This window comes from Schistocerca cancellata, chromosome 3, assembly GCF_023864275.1.
Source record: "Schistocerca cancellata isolate TAMUIC-IGC-003103 chromosome 3, iqSchCanc2.1, whole genome shotgun sequence".
Lineage (NCBI taxonomy): Eukaryota > Metazoa > Arthropoda > Insecta > Orthoptera > Acrididae > Schistocerca > Schistocerca cancellata.
This window is the reverse complement of record NC_064628.1, coordinates 700,407,935-700,435,081: the sequence shown is the minus strand read 5'-3', so window position 1 is coordinate 700,435,081 and position 27,147 is coordinate 700,407,935. Positions and strand designations below refer to the sequence as shown.

Genomic DNA, 27,147 nt, shown 5'->3' with positions numbered 1-27,147 from the left:
AAAATCGTCATAACTTCTGAACGGTTTGCGTTACGACGTTCAAATTGCATTGTTGGACGCGGGGTATGATTGCAATTAGTATGCACTGTATGGTTTGGTTTAGCGACGATGATCACTTTCATTTGGATGGGGATCATCAATAAGAAAAATTGGCGCATTTTGAGGACTGAGAATCCGCATTTTCCGATCGAGATGCTCCTTTAGCCTCATCGGATGACTGTGTGGTGTGCAATGTCCATTCACGAAATAATCAGTGCGATATTCCTTGAGGGCACGGTGAAATCCCTATTATCCAAAGTGACCCTTATTTTGACAAGATGTGGTTCATGCGAGACGGAGCTCGACCCCATCAAAGCAGGAGAGTGTTTGATGTCCTGGAGGAGCACTTTGGGGACCGTATTCTGGCTCTGGGGTACCCAGAGGCCACTAGCATGGGCTTCGATTGGTCGGCATATTCTGCAGATCTGAACACATGCGCCTGCTTCTTGTGGGGCTATATTAAAGGCAAGGTGTACAGAAATAACCCCAACCATTGCTGAGCTGAAAACAGCCATTCAGGAGGTCATCTGCAGCATCGATGTTCTGACACTTCAGCGGGTCATGCAGAATTTCGCTATTCGTCAGCGCCACATTATCCTCAATGATAGCAGGCATATCGAACACGTCATTACCTGAATCCGAAAATGTGTACTAAGGTACGTAAACCTTAAATAAACGGCTTTTTTTCCTATAGTGTGTAAACAACCTCCAGGATGGTGTCTCCCGGGCAACGGGCTGCGTCAGCAGCACGGCAGAAAGTTTACACAAACGGCGACCGTACTGGACGGAGAGTCCCTCACGGTCAACAGCAGCAAGTGCATCCTCAGCGAAGAAACCGTCTGAGCGCTAAGGCAATTAATACAGTTCAGTAATTGTCAACCTGTATCTGCTAATGAAACTGCCTGCTCTATACTTGTCCGTCCTCTGTTAGAGTACTGCATTGTACGCCGTTCGCTCGGCAACTGGTTGAGATGGACCCGAATTCACTAAAAGCAGCATTTACTGTCGGGTTTGAAACTAAAAGTTTTTGGCAAGATGTGGTACTCGCCTCCAGTTCCTATCGGTTAGAACCTTTTTACTAACACTGTTCTTACTCCGTGTTACATGGCAGCGAATGGTACACCGTTCCTTGTAGAAGCGCTGGAGAGCACGCCTTGAGACACCCAGAAATCTGGCAACTTCATTATGATGTGGTCATGGGCACCTAAAAGATGACAGCTCTTTTCTGCCGTTGTATTACTTCTCCACTTCGACTCATCTGACAGCGCTAATTCCATACAACTGACTGGCACGCACACACAACTTCCTTACGTCAACGGTGGCGGGTCACGCGATCGCTTCGTTCCAGTTGTGCGTCATCTACAACACTCCAAATCGGCCAGAGAACCATTTTAAGGGGCTAGTATCTTCTCAGTGAGCTTAATATGCTTAGGTACGTGCCCGGATCTCTCTTATTTCATTTCCACTGTCCCTAAATGCAATACACGATTCAGGCAGCAGTATTGGCGCTTCGCGAGTACAACGTTATCTCTCTCCCAGTGTCCACATTGAAGTTCCTTGAGAATCACTGTTACACTCTACTACAAAAAATGGTTCAATTGGCTCTAAGCACTATGGGACTTAACATCTGAGGTCATCAGTCCCCTAGAACTTAGAACTACTTAAACCTAACTAACGTAAGGACATCACACACACCCATGCCCGAGGCAGGATTCAAACCTGCTACCGTAGCAGCAGCGCGGTTCTCGACTGAAGCGCCTAGAACCGCTCATCCACAGCGGCCGGTCACTCTACTACAGAATGTTACGAAAAGATATAGCCAAAATTTAAGGACAGATTACTCACACATAAAGGAAGAAAGTACAGTGACAGAAAAAAAATTCGCAACACGAAGAAGGAATTGTGTCACATAAACGAAAGATGGTAGGTGTGTTTCTACACCTGAAAGATGACTCCTATTAAAATTTTGCGCCAATCTCGTAAGAGGGGCGGTCTGCCTTAAACACACGCGGTATCGGTCATGAGCGTTAATTACCTTTGAGACAGGACATAGTAGCTGATGTTAGTGAAGAATGCCTTTAAGGCGACAAAGGCGCCATTATCAACACGTCACTGAGTTTAAACGGAATCGTGTAATAGGGCTACGAGAAGACGGATGTTCCTTCTGCGATACTACCGAAAGACTTTGCAGGAACATTGCCACCGTACATGATTGCTGGCAGCGGTAGTCACGAGAATTTAAGGTCGCAAGGAGACCGGGCTCCCGAGTCTCGCATGGCACAACCGACAGGGAAGACCATCGTGTTCGGCGTACCGCTGTGACACATCGTACTCCATCTGCAGCAGCAGACTGAGCAGCAGTTGGCACCACAGTGACACAACGAACTGTTACAAATCAGTTATTTCAAGGACAGCGCCGAGACAGACACCCTGTATCGTGCATTCTACTGACCCCAAACCGTCGTGACTTTAGTGGTGTCAAGTCAGAGCTCACTGGAGGGCAGGATAGAATTCTTGTTGTGCTTTCTGATGAAAGCTCTTTCTGCGTCGGTGCCAACGATGACCGTGTGTTGGTTAGAGGGACGCCAGTAGAGGGATTGCAACCAACCTGTCTGAGTGCTAGACACACTGGACCTACATCTGGAGTCGTGATGTGGCGTGCGATTTCGTATGACAGCATGAATACGGTCGTGGTTATCCCACGCACCCTGACTGCAAATCTGTACGTCTATCTGATGATTCGACCTGATGTATTGCCATTCATGAATGGCATTCCAAGAGGTGTTTTCCAACAGGATAACGTTCGCCTACATATCGCTGTTGTAACTCAACTTACTGTACAGACTGTCGACGTGTTGCCTTGGCCTGCTCGATCACCAGGTCTGTCTCCAATCGACCACATATATGACGTCATCGGATGACAATTCCAGCGTCATCCACAACCAGTACTAACCGTCCCTGTAATGACTGGCCAAGTGCAACAGTCATGGAAATCTGTCCAAAAACTGCGACCCGCAATCTGTCCAACACAATGCATTAACGTTTGCGTGCTTGCATTCAACTTTCTGGCGGTTACACCAGTTATTGATGTACCAGCGTTTCATATTTGCAGTAGCCTCTGATCTTGCAATGTTAATCACTCATCTATGTTACCTAGGCAAATGTATTCCTAAATATTCGTTACTCTACATTAATTATTTTTTAGTGTTGGGATTTTTTTCCATTAGTGTATGGTGTATGAACGTGGGCCCGGAAACGCTTTATTTCCATGACCATGTCAAATTAATCACGGGAAACACAGAGGAAAAGAACGTATCAGTGCCGTATGAAACATTTTCCTAAGTTAAATGTTTAAAACGTCCTTTTGTAGCAATCCACCGTCGCATTGATTTCCTGACGTGCTGATGTATCCTTGGAGAACTGTGTGTATTGTTTCACAGCCTTCTACAATATCGGCACGAAGACTCTGTACATATTTTACTGAGGTTTCGTACTCAAGAGCTTCCAAAGGCCCCCAAAAAATAGTCAAGGGGGTTTGGGTCCGAAGAGCGTGAAGTTCAAGGAACTGATCACCCTCTACCTATACATCTGTCAGGAATCTGTTACTTAGAAACGTACGAACATTGAGATAGAATTGAGGAAGATCTCCATCGTGCGTGAAGTACAAGTTTTGTATCGCATGTTCTAGAAGAGCAACCAGAGTATTCTCCAGGGAAGCGTGGCAAGTGTTTCCGCTGAGCTTTCGCAAAAGAACATGAAGCTCTAACAAGCAGTCACCAAGAACGTTGACAGAAAATCTTTGTTGACGACGTGGTTGCACAGTTGGGTGAGGATAATAAGGAATAGGAGTGGATCCAAAACTGAACTTTGTAGAAATCCCTTCGTGATTTCCACCTTGTCACTAATATTTTTTCTTTTTCCACATTATTTGAATTATTCGGCACAACATTCTGCGTTCTGTTTGTTGAGAATGGTTCAAACCATTTGCGTTTGTCTCCCATGATTAATGTGGTATGAAGACAAGTAGAAAATGTGCTCTAATGTGAACGTAAAGCGTTTTCGGACCCTTGCCCATATATTCCTCTATGTGTGAGGAATTTTTCCTGTGAATTTGGCCGTACGCTTTTGTTACATCCTGTACAGTCTATATCGACCTTTTACGATCCTAACAGTGCGTCGCTGAATACATTCGGTTTTTTATGTTATGCTCACTTGATAAGTACTGATAACTGTGAAACACACTGAGTCGTTCTCACTAGCATCTTGTGTGTGGTTTCGGTTACAGATAAACTGCACTTTTGGAGAACACTTCCAACAAATCTTCCATCCATCCTCCCTGTAAGTGATTTCACGTGTGCCTCCCAACTCATATCGCTTTTTAGTCGTACCTATAAATATTTAAACGATCTGAGTGGATGCAGGCTCTTTGGCTGCTTCTTTAGCTTTAGTATCAGACTCATTCTCCGGAGATATGACCATCAGTTGGTACGATTTTTTGGTAGATTATTGCAGTCTTCATATGTAGCCGTACTTAACGGATATTGCAAACTGAGCAGTACGTGGGAGGACGCACCGGTTTAGCCAAAGTCTCTATCTAAAATACGCGCCGGTTACCACTAGAAAATTAGCTAAGAGCTTATCTTCCGTGAACTCAGCTCATTTGAATAAGAATTCCTGAGCGTTACGTTGCCATTCATGAAGCAAGGATTCGTTCAATTCCGCCGATGGGGCATTCGTTCGTGCAGAGACCATGGCTCCAAGGCAGATCAAGAGTGCTTTGTATTAGCACTTGAAGGGGTGATAACATGCAAACAGAATCCGATTCATAGCTATTGAAATGTCTCCGTACTAAAGCTCGGTATAACGATAGTCAGACCATCCGGTCTGCTCCCCGTTGACTTCTATTAGCGAAAGTACTACATTTATTTTTTTGCACTTTTCAGTAGCGTGTTTAATTTACGAATTCCAACGGCCTTATAGTCAATGAAAAGATGGAGACTTTTGACCGCTTCAAACTTTGTAGGGGTGTACTTTGATATAACCCAGAAGGATTCGTATTTTAATTCATAAGTGGTTTTGTTGTAACGATGAAGAGGGTGATTTCATGTCATGCACTGAAAGTTGCATCATATTTCACTGTCTTGAAACAAGATGAGGAGACTAAGATACGAAAGAAATAAGTAAATAAAAATTTAGACTGACAGCTGCACTTGTGGCATTAGTCAGCCATCGTCTCGAACGTCTGATGTACGGGTGAAACTTCAATGAAGAATCGCAGACCCAGTTTTACCAAGGGTGGATAATGGGAAGAACACAGCTCTTGCGCAAGGGCAAGATGATAATTGTCCTTTCTAGTAACGAAAGAATGTTTCTTTAGGTCAAAAATTCACTTATTTGTCGATGTAATTACCTGTTAGGTCAACGGACTTTGGCCAACGTGTTTCCAGTCAGCAGACTCTCTCGGGAGTAGAATTTAGGAAGGTCTGCAAAATTAACTCTCGACAGCTGCCGTAAAATTCATTGAATACACACTGTCTGACAAAAACGAAAGTGAAGACCCAGAAGAGGAGGACGAAACGAAATGAAACTTGTACGAATGCGTGATGCCTGTTCTTTCGGACAGGTCTTGCCTAGTAAGTAGGAGATCTGGGGTTCGAATCCCGGTCTGGTACACATACATTTTCACTCGTCGCCGCTAATGCCGCGTAATGTCTCGATGCAGCTGACATCAGTAATCCCTTCCCTCTCCTTCGTTTTATCTCCCACTGTGCCTATCCAAAATACTGTAAGAATGGGACCTTTCCCCAGCTCGCCATACTCGTCAATGATGTGTGCAGAACTGTGATGCATCGCTGAACACAAAGTAATGCTATTAATGAGCAGTCCATGCTTCCTGGTCACCACATCAAACACAGCAGTCCGTGTTGTGGTGTTGTAAGTAGGCTGTATAGGTTTTCTTATTGGTAACGCCACGTAGCGCTCTGTATGAAAATCACTGGCTGTGCTGTGTGCAGTCTGTGGCTAGTTTGCATTGTTGTCTGCCATTGTAGTGTTGGGCAGCTGGATGTTAACAGCGCGTAGCGTTGCGCAGTTGGAGGTGAGCCGCCAACAGTGGTGGATGTAGGGAAGTAAGATGGCGGATTTTTGAGAGCGGATGATCTGCACGTGTGTCCATCAGAAACAATACATTTGTAAGAATGGATGTCATGAACTGCTATATATATTATGACTTTTGAACACTATTAAGGTAAATACATTGTTTGTTCTCTATCAAAATCTTTCATTTGCTAACTATGCCTATCAGTAGTTAGTGTCTTCAGTAGTTTGAATCTTTTATTTAGCTGGCAGTAGTGGCGCTCGCTGTATTGCAGTAGTTCGAGTAACGAAGATTTTTGTGAGGTAAGTGATTTGTGAAAGGTATAGGTTAATGTTAGTCAGGGCCATTCTTTTGTAGGGATTATTGAAAGTCAGATTGCGTTGCGCTAAAAAATATTGTGTGTCAGTTTAGTGTTGATCAGAATAGGTAAAGAGCGAAATGTCTGAGTACATTCAGTTTTGCTCAGCGGTTTGAAAATCAAATAATGTAAGAGATTTATCAGCACAGTAATTCAATAACTTTTCTAAGGGAAAGTTTCAGTGTTAACGGCAACATATGCATGCGACGGTAATTCCCTAGTTTTGCTGTTGCTGGTCTTTGACCAACAGTGACGCAGATATTGCAGGGGGTCCATTATTTGTTCTCATATCTCAGGAGCAGATGTGAACTATTACAATGTGCATGGTGCACAATAAGGCGAGCCTCCCTTGTAATGGTCAGATGTGTTTGAAAAGAACCTCAACGACGAGTATGCCTGTAATCATGTTCCCATGTAGTCTGACACTGGGCTACTGTCATACCCGAATGCCCTAGAGATCTGGATATGGAATGATAAAAAGACCAACCGTTAGAATGGACACCCACAATGAGACCCCTTTCTAATTCTGTCGAGTGTATCTCATGAGCACGAGGCGTCACCATGCCCTCCACAGCCATTATTCAACATCTGGCACTATACACCCCCCTTTTATACCCTACCGTGCTTCGTGATAGGAGGACACGGGAACAACACTAGCGCACCTGGTGACTTTCTACCTGTCCCAGAGAACTGCAACTCTTAATCATTTACACACCCGCAAATGGTATGTATGTGCATGAAGCTACATTGACATCCGACCATGTCTTCTGGTGTTTCATGTTTTTTGTCATGCAGTGTGTTTGGAATGGTCTGTTTTACAGTTAGCTGCTACACCCTGTACATTAACTGATTTCAGTCCACTGAAATTTTAAGAACGAAATCGTCTTCATTTTTTGCATAATTTTACATTTGAGATTCAGTATTTCTGAATAGTTTTCATATAGTTGCGTCTTTACTTTTTTCGTCTCCATCAATCATTTCATTTCATTTCATTTCAGTGAATTTAATTCAAACAATAAAGATTTCTTATTTTTAGTGCGCAGAATGGTCATAGATTCGTTTGAATCATGGGAGGACGCCACGTAAATGTTGATGACCCTAAATTAATAAACTCTTGAAGATAGATGTTCGTCATTCCACGAAAGTCTACTTACAAATTTTGGAGAATAATCTACAGAGATTCTTCATCGGCCTACGTATTGCTCCCACGGGGACTGTGAGGACAATATTAGACCAATTACAGCATGCCCAGAGGCATTTAAGCAATTCTTCCCATGCTGCATACGGAATAGAAAAAGCAAAACACCCTAATAAGTTTTATGGTGCTAAGTACCCTCTGCCATGCACTTCACTATGCTTTGTAGATAAAGTTTATAAATACAGAAAAGGCGATGCTGCTGTTAGTGTTGTAAAAGCTTGGTACATAATTTCACACAGTACATCTCTTCGAACATCACCTCTACCTACTTTTGATTCAACAGCCAATATTTTGAACAAACTGATGGTGTTGCTATGAGTAGCCCCCTGTCCCCTATAACAGCTAACGATTTTGTGGAAGAATTCAAGAATTAGGCACTTCAGTCAGCAGTTCAAAATGGTTCAAATGGCTCTGAGCACTATGGGACTCAACTGCTGAGGTCATTAGTCCCCTAGAACTTAGAACTAGTTAAACCTAAGTAACCTAAGGACATCACAAACATCCATGCCCGAGGCAGGATTCGAACCTGCGACCGTAGCGGTCCTGCGGTTCCAGACTGCAGCGCCTTTAACCACACGGCCACTTCGGCCGGCTCAGTCAGCAGTTACAAAACGCAATTGTTTTTGGAGGTATGTAGACGAGGCCTTAGTGGTGTGGCATCTTGAGCCACAACACTTTCTTCATTATTAGAATATGCGAACTCTCTCCATCCTAGGATTTGTTTCGCAATGGAAACAGAGAAAAACTGAGATTAACACTTGTGTGAATTTGGTTTCATAACGTTGTGCGGTACTGCCCAAGACCTTGAGTCTGGGCAGAGGATAAACGTGGCGTTCTGATGATGTGGAGCTTCCATTGTGGCAGTTTACTGATGAACTACGGTGTCACCCACCTGACAACAGTGTCCTCGCTAGCAGTTGGTTGGCAGCACCCGGAACGTCTTTGAGCGTAAGAAGCATCCAGCCTGTCATTGGCCGAACAGTTTGAGACAAGGTACGCCATTGCCACTGCTGGGGGAATCTTGCGGTGTTGTCCGAAGGGAACAGTCATGTGTTGGTCGTGCGTCACACAAACTAATACATAACGTCTTAATTATCGTCAATTAGAGTCAATATCATAGTCAAAGGGAAATAAAACGGCTGCAAAAGTGTTCATAATCGTAATTATTAAGTCGGACGTGAATGTGGCTATGGAGTATCATTGCTATTATGATGTGTTGTTAGGTAGATACCATGGATTATGAGTAATGTGCTGGATGACACCAGTGATTATAAAAATGCTTTGATACCGTGCTGTGGCTGGAATTACAGACGGTTATTAAAGCTGACATCTCTAAAATTTACTTTAAGTGTTCATTACTGTAGTCAAGTTCCTCACTGTTCTGCGGTTTTCGCTTAACAGTGCTCTGTCAAGGAGCCCACGACCTGGTGATATCAGCCGCTGTGAAAGGGACGCCATCTGTAGAAGATACCAGGCTGGAGACCTCAACACATACTCTTGGTGAGGTGTGGTGGATCTGTACATTTCCAAACACAACTCTCTTATGTACGGTCGGTTTATTACAGATAGACGCCGGACCCATGTAATTACCAATGTGTGGGGAGCGTTGTACGTGGCATCCCTCGTGAGGATCACTGGAATGATTTTTATTGATTTTGGTGACTGTTAACAGTCTAGAAATGTAAGGAATGTGAACGGTGAGCTTGATACAGAAGTGAGTTGGGTGATATCTGGTGAGCAGTGCTCAGTACAGAATATCCCGCGACTTTTGTGGACATCAACAGTCAAGAACTGACGTCAAGAACAGGATAATTCATTGTACTTTCTAGACAGACGACGCAAATGGCAGGCAGGTGCACGTGCAGTGACAGTTACTGGCAACTGCGGCTTCATCAGTGCATGCAAGAGTGATGCCAGGTGTGAGTTCACTCACTACAACAAGGCAGGCGAGGCAAATTGGCAACTCAGGAGGCGGCAGCTATATGCGATACCTGGACAGAAAGTGCAGTACACAGCCTTCGGAGACGACCTTGTGATGTTAAACGGTGAAACAGTGTGTGGTCAAATTGTACCCCTTAGGTCCCGCAGAAAAGAGCGGCGAGCGCCACAACGCAGCATAGAGCAGTACGAATGTATGGTATAGAGCCCAAAAATTCAACACATTAGTTAATATTAAATAGTTTAGTCATAACAGAATTTGTCAAACATGGGTGACAGTAACAAAGTCATAGTTCTAACGAATAGAGTGGTCAATTACTCGTCTCAAAGGACAGAGTCGCATGAGGAAGTCTCAGGATTAAATGTATCAGAATTATATGACAAAAGTTCGTCTATGCAAAATGTTTCAGAAGTGTAAAATAGTTCAGAGATTATAGAAGGCACAGCTCGTACGCACACTGTTCAAGTACACACAGAAGACCATGGGTCTGACATGACTGGACCAAGTGTAACTGTGTCAGCAGACACTGACAGGGATGATGAATCATTTAGTGAAAATAATGTAGAAAGAGTTAGTGACAGGGACGATATTTAAGAGAATATCAGAAAGTTTTAAAGGGATAATAAATTCTATTAAAGGGAATGGATAAGCAATTAAAGAAGAAAGTAAATTAACAAATATTAAAATTGACAAAATGAAAAACGTGATTCGCTTAGAAACCTCATCCTTAATCATACGGTATATAGATAAAATCATTTTAGATGTTTCCTCTGAAGTTGGAAAATTCTGACAGATGGCAGAGAAGTAATGAGCCATAAAAGTGACACCTACGTATGACACTCGTTACAAACAACGTGTTGTAATCGAATCCTTGATCGTCGAAAAAGAAACCACGTTGAACATCCATAAACGTTTGTGAGCAGTGTATGTTAATGGTGCAGTTAATAGGAGCACTGTTGGGCGACTGGCAAAGAGAGGTAAATTGTCAAGAGGTGCGGAAACAGCGCCACGATCGCTCACGTTCGAGACGTCCTGTCGCAGCCAGTGCCCAGGACGTGGTGAATCGCGTGGCTGCCGCTATTTGTGCAGATCACAGCTCGGCATTTGGCTCCACTGCTATCGGTGACCACTGGAAGTGTGTGTGTGCAGTGACTGTGCCTCTTGGATATTCAAAGATGTGAACACTGGTACAACAACACCCGCAATCACAAAAAAAAAGAAAAAAGAATCAAGGCAATTCCCTCTGCTGACAAGTATTGTGGGCTAGCAGCGGCATCACTCTTGTGACTGCGTTACCAAAAGAGTTAAACATTAATTTGGAGACATATGTGGAGACTCGGAACAAACTAAACAACCATTTCCGACGTGCTCAGTCTCACAAGAATCTAAAAGAAACTCTGCTCCATCACGGCAATTGGCTCTGCTGAGAACACATCGCCAAATTGGACATCATCGCACCCACACTATAGCCCAGACCTGGCGCCTACGACTTCCATCGGTTTGGGCCATTTAAGGATTCTGTACGTGGGGACGCACTTCGAAGATGATGGGAGCGTAAGTCATACTATGAAAACATAGCCATGAGCACGGGACAAGAGATTATACCAACTGGAAACACATGCCCTTACAGAAAGTTGGCGTAAGGGCATAGATCGTGACTGAGACTTTGTAGAAAACGGTACACATAAAAATATTGATTGATATTGTCAGCAAATTCTAACTCTTAAGAATAAACATGTCCTGTGAAAAAACTGTGCTGTCCACTGTCTAGATAAGACACACACGTGGACTATGGAATAACCAAGATCCTTTAATCTGCCTCCACCTACTGGGATTCCGCCATATAAACAAGGTCGAAATACACATAGAAAACGATTTAATCAAAAGAGATTTCTTCAGATTAGCAAAGCGTGGGAATCCGCATTGGCGGCACATTGATATCGTCAGGTGCAGGGAGCCAGTGACAACACACCGATGTGGATTCGAAGCCGGGACAGCTCCGCTGGGCACCAGCACCTTGCCTCAGTGCATACGAAGGGTTCCGTGGCTTGCGAACGGACTGTTCTGCGCCGCGCATGTTGATTTCACGGCTCGTTCACTGACAGCGGGCTCTGGACGTCAACATCCCCTGCGATGATATTGTAGCCACTTTGCTGCTTCGTTCCAAAATTCTTCAACAGTGGATGTCAGTGATATTGGATGTTCTTTTTGTGGACTATTTCTGCTACCCTTGTTGGAGACAGGTGTTACCTGTCCTTTCTTACAGCTACTGGTCATTATGTATTATTAGAGGGATGTGCAATATACTATGCCTAAGAGAGAGACTAACCGGGCCACAAATTCTGTGTAGAACCTGTTAGAGATTACATCGGATTCTGGAGTTTTGTTTAATTTTAATGATTTCAGATGTTTCTCAAAGCCACTGACACTAATACGTGTACTTATATCACTCATATTTGTAGAGTGCTAGAATTAAACTGGGGCTGTTGCATTCCTGGAGTTTTCTTTGTAAAGAGCAAGCGTCCGCCCCCAGTGGCTGAGTGGTCAGCGCGACAGACTATCAATCCTAAGGGCCCCGGTTCGATTCCTGGCGGGGTCGGAGATTTTCTCCGCTCAGGGACTGAGTGTTGTGTTGTCCTAATCATCATCATTTCATCCCCATCGACGCGCAAGTCGCCGAAGTGGCGTCAAATCGAAAGACTTGCACCAGGCGAGCGGTCTACCCGACGGGAGGCTCTCGTCACACGACATCATCATCATCTGCAAGCGCAGTTCGTTATTTGTGCCACTGCTTTGCTGTCTTCAGTTTCAGTTCTTGCGTAATCCATGAGTGTCTGGACACTGACTTTGGTGCCACTGACAGCCTGTTCTATTACGTATGTATCTAACCAGTGCTTGGTCAACTATTCTCCTAAAGTTGGGTCACAGTTCCACTACATTCTCCTGCCCAGAGCTAAATGTTTCAATTTTCTCCTTGAGAAATGACACTACCGACTCTTTATGTAGCTTACTGGGAATGTAAATCTTTCTACCTACTGTAGACACTATTCGTACTTTGGTAATACATTATTGCTACAGTCGCTGCATGGTAACTGATGCTAATTTAACGCGGACATCCTCAAAAAAGTCATCTTTGTTTGTTGTCATGAGATCTAACGTTTTTCCGTCATGAGTGGAGGCCGCGCGGGGTAGCCGTGCGGTCTTAGGCGCCTTGCCACGGTTCGCGCGGCTCCCCGCGTCGGAGGTTCGAGTCCTCCCTCGGCCATGGGTGTGTGTGTTGTCCTTAGCGTAAGTTAGTTTAAGTTGGATTACATAGTGTGTAAGCCTAAGGACCGATGACCTCAGCAGTTTGGTCCATAGGAACTTACCACAAATTTCCAATTTTCCATGAGTGGACTTCCAGAGTATCTGTTATGACTTCAGAGTAGGTTCTTCAATATTTTCGGAAAGTATTGTATCTTAAAAAACTATAACGATCCCAATCAAATGATGGATGACAATGTTGACGATATGTTTGGGGAGATTATGATGTTCTTTATAGTTTTCAGTTACATTCTGGAGATGAGCCTAGAGGTCTATAGAAGGGAAAAGTTATACGTTTGTGATCATCCCGCATATTGAGTATTGCCCAAACAATCTTGCATACATCTTCAATTTCTGTTTCGGTGGAGTTGATTTTCTTGTATACTCGACGAACACGCTTCGTCTATTTTCTATTGACATGTTGTTGTGGTCTTCAGTCCTGAGACTGGTTTGATGCAGCTCTCCATGCTACCCTATCCTGTGCAAGCTTCTTCATCTCCCAGTACTTACTGCAACCCACATCCTTCTGAATCTGATTAGTGTATTCATCTCTTGATCTCCCTCTACGATTTTTACCCACCACGCTACCCTCCAATGCTAAATTTGTGATCCCTACTAATCGGTCCCTTCTTTTTGTCAAGTTGTGCCACATACTCCTCTTCTTCCCAGTTCTATTCAATACTTCATCACTAGTTATGTAGTCTACCCATCTAATCTTCAGCATTCTTCTGTAGCACCACATTTCGAAAGCTTCTATTCTATTCTTGTCCAAACTATTTATCGTCCATGTTTCACTTCCATACATGGCTACACTCCATACAAATACTTTCAGAAACGACTTCCTGACACTTAAATCTATGCTCGATGTTAACAAATTTCTCTTCTTCAGAAACGCTTTCCTTGCCATTGCCAGTCTACATTTTACATCTTCTCTACTTCGACCATCATCAGTTATTTTGCTCCCCAAATAGCAAAACTCCTCTACTACTTTAAGTGTCTCATTTCCTAATCTAATTCCCTCAGCATCACCCGACTTAATTCGACTAAATTCCTCGTTTTGCTTTTGTTGATATTCATCTTATATCCTCCTTTCAAGACACTGTCCATTCCGTTCAATTGCTCTTTCTAGTCCTTTGCTGTCTCTGATAGAATTACAATGTCATCGACGAACCTCAAAGTTTTTATTTCTTCTCCGTGGATTTTAATACCTACTCTGAATTTTTCTTTTGTTTCCTTTACTGCTTTCTCAATATACAGATTGAATAACATCGGGGAGAGGCTACAACCCTGTCTCACTCCCTTCCCAGCCACTGCTTCCCTTTCATGCCCCTCGACTCTTATAACTGCCATCTGCTTTCTGTACAAATTATAAATAGCCTTTCGCTCCCTGTATTTTACCCCTGCCACCTTTAGAATTTGAAAGAAAGTATTCCAATCAACATTGTCAAAAGTTTTCTCTAAGTCTACAAATGCTAGAAACGTAGGTTTGCCTTTCCTTAATCTTTCTTCTAAGATAAGTCGTAAGGTCAGTATTGCCTCACGTGTTCCAATATTTCTACGGAATCCAAACTGATCTTCCTCGAGGACGGCTTCTACTAGTTTTTCCATTCGTCTGTAAAGAATTTGCGTTAGTATTTTGCTGCTGTGACTTATTAAACTGATAGTTCGGTAATTTTCACATCTGTCAACACCTGCTTTCTTTGAGATTGGAATTATTATATTCTTCTTGAAGTCTGAGGATATTTCGCCTGTCTCATACATCTTGCTCGCCAGATGGTAGAGTTTTGTCAGGACTGGCTCTCCCAAGGCTATCAGTAGTTCTAATGGAATGTTGTCTACTCCCGGGGCCTTGTTTCGACTCAGGTCTTTCAGTGCTCTGTCAAACTCTTCACGCAGTGTCGTATCTCCCGTTTCATCTTCATCTACATCCCCTTCCATTTCCATAATATTGTCCTCAAGTACATCGCCCTTGTATAGACCCTCTATATACTCTTTCCACCTTTCTGCTTTCCTTTCTTTGCTTAGAACTGGGTTTCCATCTGAGCTCTTGATATTCATACACGTGGTTCTCTTTTCTCCAAAGGTCTCTTTAATTTTCCTGTAGGCCGTATCTATCTTACCCCTAGTGAGATAAGCCTCTACATCCTTACGTTTGTCCTCTAGCCATCCCTGCTTAGCAGTTTTGCACTTCCCGTCGTCCTCATTTTTGAGACGTCTGTATTCCTTTTTGCCTGCTTCATTTACTGCATTTTTATATTTTCTCCTTTCGTCAATTAAGTTCAATATTTGTACTGTTACCCAAGGAGTTCTACTAGCCCTCGTTTTTTACCTACTTGATCCTCTGCTGCCTTCACTACTTCATCCCTCAGAGCTACCCATTCTTCTTCTACTGTATTTCTTTCCCCCATTTCTGTCAATTGTTCCCTTATGCTCTCCCTGAAACTCTGTACAACCTCTGGTTCTTTCAGTTTATTCAGGTCCCATCTCCTTAAAGTCCCATCTTTTTGCAGTTTCTTCAGTTTTAATCTACAGTTCATAACCAATAGATTGTGGTCAGAGTCCACATCTGTCCCTGGAAATGTCTTACAATTTAAAACCTGGTTCCTAAATCTCTGTCTTACCATTATATAATCTATCTGATACCTTCTAGTATCTCCAGGATTCTTCCATGTATACAACCTTCTTTCATGATTCTTGAACCAAGTGTTAGCTATGATTAAGTTATGCTCTGTGCAAAACTCTACCAGGCGGCTTCCTGTTTCATTTCTTAGCCCCAATCCATATTCACCTACTATGTTTCCTTCTCTCCCTTTTCCTAATCTCGAATTCCAGTCACCCATGACTATTAAATTTTCGTCTCCCTTCACTACCTGAATAATTGCCATATACTTTCGATAAACACTTAAATTTACGTCTAAAAGCTCATTGCAGTTAATGTCTGTACCTAATGTTATGTGAGCTCCGTTTGTTTTGAGGATTCTTAACGACTCCACAGAACGTTATGTTTTTTTAATGATACACATTTCTTTCTCCTGTAATAACGTGCGAAAAAATCGAGTAATTGACATTTTAAGTTAAACTATAGGGTAGGAGAACAAAATTATTCCACAGATTGAGGTCCGGAAACGCTTTAATTCCATGTCATTTACTCTATGTTCTGCAACTCTTCGTAGCACAGGGTGTCCATAAAGTTCCGTTATCATTAAAAAAAATCGAAACTTGTAAACTACTAGTGATACAGCACAGCAGTATATTGTAGAACGTTTAGCAGGTAGCAAAGCTTTTGCTTTTTGATATGCCAGAATTTCAACGAGTGACCCACTGATCGATCGTAGAACATCAAGGGGATATTGAAGTTGTACCCACGTATGGGTCAGCCCTGCAGCATCAACAATTTTGATTGATTCATTCACTGATGTTGTGAATATGCTAGCCTTGACGTCAACCCACAAAAAGAAGTATAATGGCTTGACATCAGGAGAGCTAGGAGTCCGTATGATGGCTCCATCACGACCCATCCATTTCTCAGGGACTGTGTAATTCAGCACGCCCCACACGTTTCAAATTTTGCACGGACAGTTCTGCCGGTGTGATATGGTTCTCGCCACGCAGTCATGTAATCAGGTACTCGTAGCTCTGTCTGAGGGCAAAACTGGTACTGGGGGTTTGCCCACACTATAGTCACGCAGAATTGCCGCACCGAACGACCTCGCATTTAGACGGCTGCACTTACATAAAAGACCATACCAGACTCACACAGCTGGACGAAGGAATTCCTTACTGAATCTAGTTACGTATACCGGCCTAACTCTGTTGCTTGTCGCCAGTCTGCTTTACACATTGACACTGAGAAGATTTCGGTGTTTTCTATATCCACAGCTGATGGTGGTAGGTAGGTTCGACTGTTTTTTCGTAGAAAATTGTGCAAAACACAGACAGTTAAAGTAACATGACATATTTTTTGTGGCAACTAGAAAGCGTGAAGGAATGATGCAGAAAGCATTTTCTACGACATTCCGAGGACGAGACAACTTGTAATTAAAAGTTCTTTTGTCATGGTCGAATTCTTGTTGCGAGTACGATTTAAAAAAGAAAAATTCCACTCAGCGGAAAAGCTTCATCTAAAGCTTCATCTCCAACCAAAACCAAATTCCTATTTTACTGTCGCGTGATTTTCGGGTAAATACAACTGTTTTTCCCTTTAATTTGCTGTATACATCTTTGTTCTTAGTTACTCCACGATCAGAAATTCTTCCAGTTTTCCTTCATCAACAAATACAGACTCGTAATTTGAGTTTACAGTTGTCATTAAAATAAAAAGCTGTTGGAATTGTAGCGTGGGTTCCTCAATGAGATGGAGGTACAATACGTATATGTTTTTCATCCACTGTTTCGCCGCAGTTTACATCTGTTTTGAAATCCCTTTGCCATTTCTGTCCACTCGTACCTTGTTGCAGGAAACAGTAAAACAAAAAATATAAGCAGGTTTCGCTTCTCAGCTGGAATCGTCACACCGAAATCTCAAACGTGCTGCAAACAATACAATTAAACGGAAGTCAGATTTAAAAGGGGCTACATGCGACTTCATGACGATTTGCAGACGTGCTTTAACAGAGTCCACTTCGAAGGACGCTGTGGATGAATATGATGCAACTGGAATAAGCGTTGAAAAAAAGTTAGGAAAATGGACTGCATACAAGCAGTTTATGCAGTGACATTAATAACTACAGTACTGGGTCGTCAACTGCTCCACAAACCGCATCCCCGCACGGACGTGTGAAACAACAGGTGCAACGTAATCGTGTCAGCTCCAGCTGACTGTTTCCCCACAGGCGTGAACAATAGTGCCAGGAAGGTCATGAAAGTGGTGGGACTTGTTCAGGTGCACTTCACATAGACTATAAAAGTCTTACTTCATGTACTTCTGTATGCTAAAAATAGACTTGTAACGATACAAGAAAATCATTCCTGCGCATAATTTTGTTTATTCAAAAGTTAAGTAAGTGTAACACTAGAATGGTTGAAATTATGGTAGATAGTCGTAGTCACTTATTTTCATGTGGTATGTATGACTCCAGCCAACGGCCTTGCCGCAGTGGTAACACCGGTTCCCGTCAGATCACCGAAGTTAAGCGCTGCTGGGCTGTTCTAGCACTTGGATGGGTGACCATCCGGTCTGCCGAGCGCTGTTGGCAAGCGTGGTGCACTCAGCCCTTGTGAGGCAAACTGAGGAGCTATTTGATTGAGAAGTAGCGGCTCCGGTCTCGTAAACTGACATACGGCCGGGAGAGCGGTGTGCTGACCACATGCCCCTCCGTATCCGCATCCAGTGACGCTTGTAGGCTGAGGAGGACACGGCGGCCGGTCGGTAACGTTGGGCCTTCATGGACTGTTCGGACGGAGTTTAGTTTAGTTTAGGTATGTATAACTCCAGAACATCATATACTGCTTTGCATGTCTCTGGAATAACAGCGAATAATGATGGTGCTGAATTTCAAGTGCTGAATTTTAAGTCCTCAAAAGAGCGACCAGTTGCTGAAGACCTCAGCATGGCTGCTAGGCGTTCCTCTGCTGAAATGCTTTTCCTCACCACTGTACCTGTCTTGCTAATTTGTTACTCAATCAAATCCAGTAAAATGTTAAACGAGGCACAGTCCGTCCGTAATTAGTTTTAATAATAATGTGGAAAATTATCGCGCAGTTCACTAATTACACACAAATGCTATACTGTCTGTATTCTTTTATCCAAAGACGGCGTTTTGGTTTTTTTCGGCTTGCTGTAACTACTACGTACGTTGCAGCAGCAGCAATCGCACGAACGCGGTTTCCCTGCATTTGACAAGGTGCTGCGCAGAACTGTCGGATTGTCCGAAACGCCAGGGAGCAACGTACCTGAGCGGGAAACGGTGCGTACCTGCGCGCGAGAGACGGATCTGCAGCTTGACTCGGCGCGCCACGCTGTTGTTCCTGCCGTCCTGCAGGTAAGGAGAGTGGGGCGCGCATCCGTCTAAAGGGCCGCTAAATTGGGGTTCAAATGGTTCAAATGGCTCTGAGCACTATGGGACTCAACTGCTGTGGTCATAAGTCCCCTAGAACTTAGAACTACTTAAACCTAACTAACCTAAGGACAGCACACAACACCCAGCCATCACGAGGCAGAGAAAATCCCTGACCCCGCCGGGAATCGAACCCGGGAACCCGGGCGTGGGAAGCGAGAACGCTACCGCACGAGCTAAATTGGGGGAGCACCATAATGCTAGAAGATGATGGACTGCTATAGCCCTTCGATTTGTACTTGCAGGAACCCTTCGAGCATCTCTGCTTTTACGTTTCCCGTTATAGTTTTCTCCGCGAAGAAAAATGGATTGATCGCCCTGTTGTGCATTAGGCCACACCATACGTTAAGCTTCGGTCTGCACCGGTGTGTCGACGTGTGTTTTCGGAGCCCCTAATCCGAATCTTGTGGCTTTTTTTTCCTTTATTGGATTTCTATTCCCCCTGAAGGGAGCGCGCTGGCAGCAGCTTAGTACGCTGCTCTTCAGCCTACAGAATTTTTAAAACATAAGAAGATAAGAAACAATAAAAGCAGGCGATAAAACGGTAACGTTAATTGTAAAACGGCGGAAAACAAATGGTGGACGATGATAATAAAATACACAGGAAGCAGACAGGGAAAATAGTACACAGACAATTAAAAAAAAAAAAACATGGCGACAGTTTGGTTTCTGTTCGCAAGAGATATAAAAATCACACCCAGCGACAGTATGATGTCCGTTTGCAACACTTCGGAAAAGACGCACAACACTTAACCATCACTGGAAACACTGCACTAAAAAGTCGGCACGAACGTGACACACCACAGGCAAGGTCAGATGGGGGAAGGGGGGGGGGAACCAGAACAGATGAGGGGAAAAAAGGGGGAGGAGAGGAAAAACGAAAGGGGGGGAGGCGACGGATGGAGAGGACTAATCTTGAGGCGATTTACATGTCTAAAAATGGACAACATTGCTTCATCTGAAAACGGGCACGTCTTCGGTGGTCATTGTCAGAATCTATGGAGAGTAGCATGGCACACCCGAATGCATACCGCAGAGGAAGATTTTTTGGCTGCAGTGCTTGGACCAGACTTCTGAGCGCTGCTTTAACCCTTCCGCGGGCCGTGGGGGATCTACGTCCCACCAAACGCACTCCTCCACAGCAGTTAAGGGAATATGTGTTACCACTTCTGTGCGCTCCTTGCATCTAGTGGCAGTCCACTGCATCAGCTGTAGTTTCTGTTTGTTGTGAAATATAACCTTCAGGACTGTAGGAAGTATATGTACCACCAAACAATGGTGTTTTAATGGTTATTGGGAAGTATGGTTACCACCAATGTAGTTTCTGGAAGGGGCTTTGGGAAGTATACTTACCACAAAATCAATCTGTCATTTGTGGTCTTTGGGAAGCACACTTACTACTAACTTAGGGGTATCCCAAAGCTTTTGGGAATACGTTTTACCGCCTCTGTCTATCCCTGACATCTTGTGGTGGTACACTGCACCAGGTGTATGAAAACTGCTACAACAGTCGGTTTCTGTTTGTCGTGGGATCACTACTGTTGTCAGAACACATTGCTTCGCTTCTGCGCTCTACATTATTGTGACCTGTATCAGTTCATACCTTTATTGCATGATAAAGTTCCAAGGATGGTTTTCACGTTGTGGTAAGTAAACTTTAATATCAGTAGCAAATTTTTTTAAATAAAGCAAAAGAAAACATAAAATAAAAGCAGGAAACACTGTTAATTAGTTTTTTTTACGTGTAATGAGAACACATAACAGCACACAAAAGGAAAGTGGGAAATCCATTTACCACCAGTCTTAATACCTCACAAGGGTCCAGTGGTGATACATGCACTGTAGAGTCCCATTAATCTGAACTAATTGGGAGCAGACCTTGGTGACGAGTTTCTAGAATGAAGTATACCAAGCACATAGGGAGGTACACCATGGTAACAAATGGGAACAAGTGTGGGAACAATGGCTTACTCCCACTCCCTGCCCTTGTTGTTGTAGATTGTTGAGGCCTTTGTAGTGTCTGAGGTCAGTGCACTGACAGCTGGCTCACTAAGCGCTTGGTTATGTTAGTTATCGATCGCTGGGACGCGTAACAGTTGTATTATATTCGTTCAAGTGTAGTGGTGTACGTATTTTCGTCGTGAGTAAACGGAAACATACAACGTTAACTCTCAAAGAAAAACTGAATGCTTTGAAGCGGATAGACAATGGTGAGAATGTGTCTAAACTGACAACAGAACTGGATGTTGGTAAAACAACCATTTGTGATTGGAGGAAGAACCGGCTGAAGCTTGAACAGTCCTGTGCAACGTCTTCGGGAAAAACACTCGAAATTCGGCAGACTTTGAAACAGTCCCATTACGTTAAAGTGGATGAAGCTCTTTTCCTTTGATTTACGCAGGAAAGAGAAAAGGGAACTCCTTTGTGTGGAGCACTGGCTCAGGAGAAAGCTGTTTACCCGAACAAGTTAATGAATGGTGATGAGTCTTTTACTGCGAGTATGGGTTGGTTAGGCAGATTCAAAAAAGTCATGGAATCCGATAGCTAACAATTACTGGAGAGAAGCTTTCTTCTGATTATGATGCAGCAAAGGAATACTTGGGTGAGTTTGAAAAAATGATGAGAGAGGGAACGTATTCTCCCCAACAAATTTATAACGCTGACGAGACGGTCTTAATTTTAGGGCATTGCCAACAAAAAAGCCTGGCATCAAAATCAGAAGACGATGCTCCTGGTTTTAAAATGTGCAAAGATCGAGTGACTTTATTAGCGTGCAGCAACGCTGCTGGTAATCAGAAGCTTCCTTTAATGCTGATCGGCAAATCTGCTAAGCCCAGAGCTTTTAAAAACTGCAACATGAAGTCCCTGCCCGCATATTATCGCAACCAGAAAAAAGCATGGATGGATGGTAATCTGTTCAAAGAATGGTTTCACGGCCAGTTTGTTCCCTCTGTTCGACGGTTTTCTAAGGAAAATCATTTGTCTTCCCGTGCAGCCCTTTTGACTGATAACGCGCCCTATTACGCCAGCACTGAGGAATTATGTGATGGAGAAATTGTGGCGAAGTTTTTGCCGCCGATTGTTACACCACTTCTACAGCCGATGGACCAGAGCGTTCTGCAGACATTAAAACTGATTTACAGAAAACAATTTTTAAGAATGCTGATCAAAGATGATAGCATTCCTTTAGTGGACAAAATATAAAAGACCAATGTGAAGGATGTTTATTGGGCCGCCGAGTCATGGCAGACTATTTCAGAAAATACTCTGAAAAAATCATGGAGAAAACTGTGGACATCTCTTGCATTTCAGGGCAACCTAGTTGAAAAGGAAGAGGAAAATCTACTACAAATGTTACAGACAATCCCTAAGCTAGTGAAGGAGACGTAGATGAGTGGATGGCAGCGGATGGGGCATGTGTGGAGAATCTTAGTGACGCTGATTTAGTTGCTGTTGTGGCTCAAGACCAGGAAGAAGTGGACATGTGGCGGAAGTGACAATGAACCTGAAAGCGACAAAGGAGAGCTGGTGTCACACAGTGACGCAGCAGAAGCTCAAATGGTTCAAATGGCTCTGAGCACTATGGGACTTAACTTCTGAGGTCATCAGTCCCCTAGAACTTAGAACTACTTAAACCTAACTAACCTAAGGACATCACACACATCCATGACCGAGGCAGGATTCGAACCTGCGACTGTATCGGTCGCGCGGTTCCAGGCTGTAGCGCCTAGAACCGCTCGGCCAGCCCGGCCGGCCCAGCAGAAGCCCTTGACTTCGCGCTACGTTATTTGGAGCAACATCCCACTAGGGATAAAATATCCACTGTATTTTAGTAAGTTTGACAACTTTTCTTTCATTGTTATGCATTGTTTAAACTTAATGTTTTCTTGCAATTTTTCTAATACATGTATACTGTACTGTGTAAATTAAAATAGTGTGTATGTACAGCAGTTAACCGCACAGTTTTCATACTTAGCTAACATATTTCATGTTCGGATTAACCGAACGCTTGGATTACCGGGGTTCAGCTTAGAGAGACTCTGCTGTAGTATCATAGATTTTGTTCCTGAATCACAAATATAAAATTATCAAAAAATAAATATAGTCAGGCGATCACATTTCTAATAGGATAGCAAAAAAATTACCTTCGCTGAGTTGCTACAAAAAATGCACCCACGAAAGGGTTAAAATGCAGCTTGCACTCTATCAATGTTTACTTCAGTCACAGGGGGACGTCCTCTTCGAGAACGGCTTTGACACTGCCTCCCATATTGCCGGTGATAATTCTGTAGTTTCGCGACCCAGTATTTGGTTGGAAACTTTTTAATCTTTTACAAACATGAGGAAAAGTGGTATGGTATCGCCATAAAGCATTGTGTTAACAGCTGCGGGCCGGTAGCCACAAGTCAGTAGGCACCAGGTTTTAGCGAAAAAAATGGGCACTGGAGGCATATAAAAAGTCTAGTTTTTAAGTCAGGGATCGCCTGTCATCGCCAGAAGCCAGCAGTACCACGACGACACCATAGTGAGGCGGCACTGTGAGACGTCTGGGCTCTACCAGCTGCCATCTTGAGTTTGCAACTGGGCTGTGCAGGGAACAGCCCTGCCAATCTGTCGTTCATGCCTGCTGACTCCGGGACCTAGAGCCACATTGCCCGCCACCAGCCGACTACTGCCCAAGAGTGGCAAGTCATACCCTGTGCACATCCATCTTGACATTCCGTCGAGATTACGTGAACGAGGCGAGGCCTCATTGAGCCTGTGTGATGCCGAGGGATGCAGCACACATCATTCTCCTTATGGCACCACTGCAATGACATGTAGAGCCGACAGACCACCTTCTAGATGGGGTTCCATTGCAGCACAACCTGATGCACTGCTAATGTTAACGCCCGTGGTCTACAGAGACTGTTAGCCTCAGCAGCCCAACAGTATCAGGCGCAAGCAAGATCAGCAAGAAGGGATGCGCCTACCTCACTACACCACATACCAAGATCAATAAACCTCATTGCAATTGTTAACAGTATTTGACCATGGATGTCAGTAGTGGAACAGAGTATGTTGTGGCTCAATTTGTTAATGCAGGTTGCCTACATCAGGGGAGGTATGCACTCAGGGGCAAACCTATAGTTCTCCTTTGATTCACAGGTACTTAACCTATTGTTCTCCTTTCACTGACAGGTACTTAACCTATTGTTCTGCTAAAAGTATCCTTCCTTATGATTGACAGGCACTTAACCTATTGTTCCTCCACCCCCTACCCCTTCCCCCCCCCCCACGCTGCTACAGCCCCACTTTCAGGTTCAAATGGTTCAAATGCCTCTGAGCACTATGGGACTCAACTGCTGTGGTCATCAGTCCCCTAGAACTTAGAACTACTTAAACCTAACTAACCTAAGGCATCACACCCACCCATGCCCGAGGCAGGATTCGAACCTGCGACCTTAGCAGCAGCGCGGCTCCGGACTGGAGCGCCTAAAACTGCACAGCCACCGTGGCCGGTCGCACTTTCAGGTCTGAGTTATTGGAATAGCCCTTCTCATTCTTATCAGTTTGATTGACTACTTAATTAAATTGATCAATCAATTATCCTCTGCACCTCTGGCAAACTGCCATCCCTCCCACCCTCCCTCCCGGAAATTGGCGGGAAAAAGCCTCAGTTGATCGATTATTTGAAGGGAATTCGATTGTAGTGTATGGAATATTGTTTAAACAATTTAGAACTTGTGTGGAATATTATTTATTTAAACAACTTAGGGGAATCAAGGCAGTGTGTGGAATATATGGAAATTGGTGGAGAGGAAGGATCTCATAACAGGAAATACAAGGGTATATTGTTTATTTATAAAAAATTCAGTTTGTGGGGTTGAATTTCTCTTGCTCATCATTCTCTGCTGTTTGGAAACATGTAGGTCTTGTAAGAAGCAGCTGCATGGCGTAAACATGTTGCATAAACTGATGTTCGCCACTGTGCTGCCGGCCGCGGTGGTCTAGCGGTTCTAGGCGTGCAGTCCGGAACCGTGTGACTGCTACGCTCGCAGGTTCGAATCCTGCGTCAGGCATGGATGTGTGTGACGTCCTTAGGTTAGTTAGGTTTAAGTAGTTCTAAGTTCTAGGGGACTGATGACCACAGATGTTAAGTCCCATAGTGCTCAGAGCCATTTGAACCATTTTTTAGCCACTGTGCTGTGGGTGACAACCTAATGTTTGGGCCTTTGTCGGCACGTGACCTATTGTTCTGTTAAGTGGTTTTCCATGTCATCCCCATTTCCTTAAACTATTGTACCACCTTTGATACTAAATTAAGTAATTAGTTATGACCTCCCACCACTTTCTGGTACATCTTTCGAATTTCATGTGCTTTTGAACGCCATTTCTGGCGAATTCTTCTTTTTCACCAACCCCCTTAAACTATTGTACTGCATTTTACATAAAAATTATCCAAATTAACCTATTGTTCTGCACTTAACCTGCTCTTCTGCTCCATGTCACCCACTCACAGACACCCTCCCCTTAACTATTGTACCGCTAACACCACACTGATATAAAAAATTTATGCAAATTAATTAAATCGGCATTCTTCACATTCATGGAATAGTTTTTCTTCATTCGCAACTTCCTATTGGTCGGTGAAATCGATGGAATATATTTTAAACAAAAGATATCTAATAAAAAACACAACTGCCCATCCAACACCAACGCCAGAGTCCGGGTGCATCGGTGGGCCCCACAAAGTGGCGACGTGGCCGTCAGCTGCCAAGCAATGCAAAGGTGTCCGTGCTGGTCTGGCAAGCACAAAGCGGCAGCATCCCTCTCATACTTAGCATAGCTGTGGAGCGGGTCCAGTGCTGAGAGATGTTCCAATGCTTCCCAGAATAGCAAAGTGCATTGTTCATAGCGGTCCTCATGGGACAGTCCGTTCGTCACTGAATTTACCCGTCAAACTACTGCCGCTGCTGGTGTGGGAGCATCGTCCGCCATGGATTTCTGCAGGTGAGACTTTCAGCGCCAATATTATTTTGTACAGATCGCTACATTGCACTGAGACTTAAAACCCGCAAAAGTTATCTACAGATCATCAAAGACATACAAGACCCACAAGAATATTGGGAGCCAGGAACATATTTACCAGTGGAACTATAATTAAATATTACGATTGCTGCTACAGTCTGATATCGATTGAAGTACAGGTAATTTCTCATCTTAACAGCTGTGATTCTGGAATGAATCTCAGTGTGTATAGCGCATATAACTTTCCAGGTAAAAACCTCTCTCATATCTTCGCAGTTATCGATGTGCTGAATCTATGCATCCCTCACAATAGGACACACATTCGTCTGCTCTCATCATGCCACAACATATGCCACAGTAACTTTACACTGCAACATATACACATTTCAGATAAACAGTGCAGTTATCTTTATATTTGCGCAGCACCTGAAAAAATTGTGGTACGCCTTCACCCAAGTTTGCTATATGTCTCAATTTTCTCAGTCTAGGAAATTATCTGAAAAAGTCTTTGAATCAGCACTTCTGGAAGGTGCTGTATCCTGCCAAGATTCTCTTAAAGAACTGTTATGAAGGACAGTTGCCGGGCACTGTGTGTGATAATGAATACCACACCCAAAGACGTAGTGCTTGGAAAGACATCACCGAGGCAGATTGGTGTACTGTAATCAATATCACTATTGATAGAACAACAAGGAAAATGCAAGGGTACGCTTAGGGGTGCCGATGAGGGGACATATTGTTACAGCAGTACTGCCTGTCCTGTTTGTACACTATAGCAGGTCCAACTGAACACTTGCATTGCTATATTGTGCAGCTGTTTACGAATTGAATCTATCACCACTTACATTCGGATACACTCCTCAGTGAACTGAAACCACAATTCACCATGTCCAATCTATCCTTCCTTTTTTGTTTCTATGTGAATAGTAGCTTGAGTACTTCCCACAAACGTATGTCAGAACATAAGCCACGGTACCTTTATGTTCAAGCTACAGCATGTGCACTGACAATTAAACCTTGCAAAGTGGCCTACTGATCGTTAAATACAGAAAGACTCTTACTCAGATACACTGCTCTGCCACTGAGGACAGGAGCTTGAATATTAGAGATTGAAACTGATCTCCAGCACAGCAATATATCACCATG

The 27,147-nt window shown here is 43.6% G+C and overlaps 1 pseudogene; it reads left to right on the top strand.

The window, feature by feature from the left end:
• The first annotated feature begins 18,011 nt into the window (after positions 1-18,011).
• On the top strand, positions 18,012-18,129 carry LOC126177422 (5S ribosomal RNA; annotated as a pseudogene).
• Positions 18,130-27,147: the final 9,018 nt, after the last annotated feature.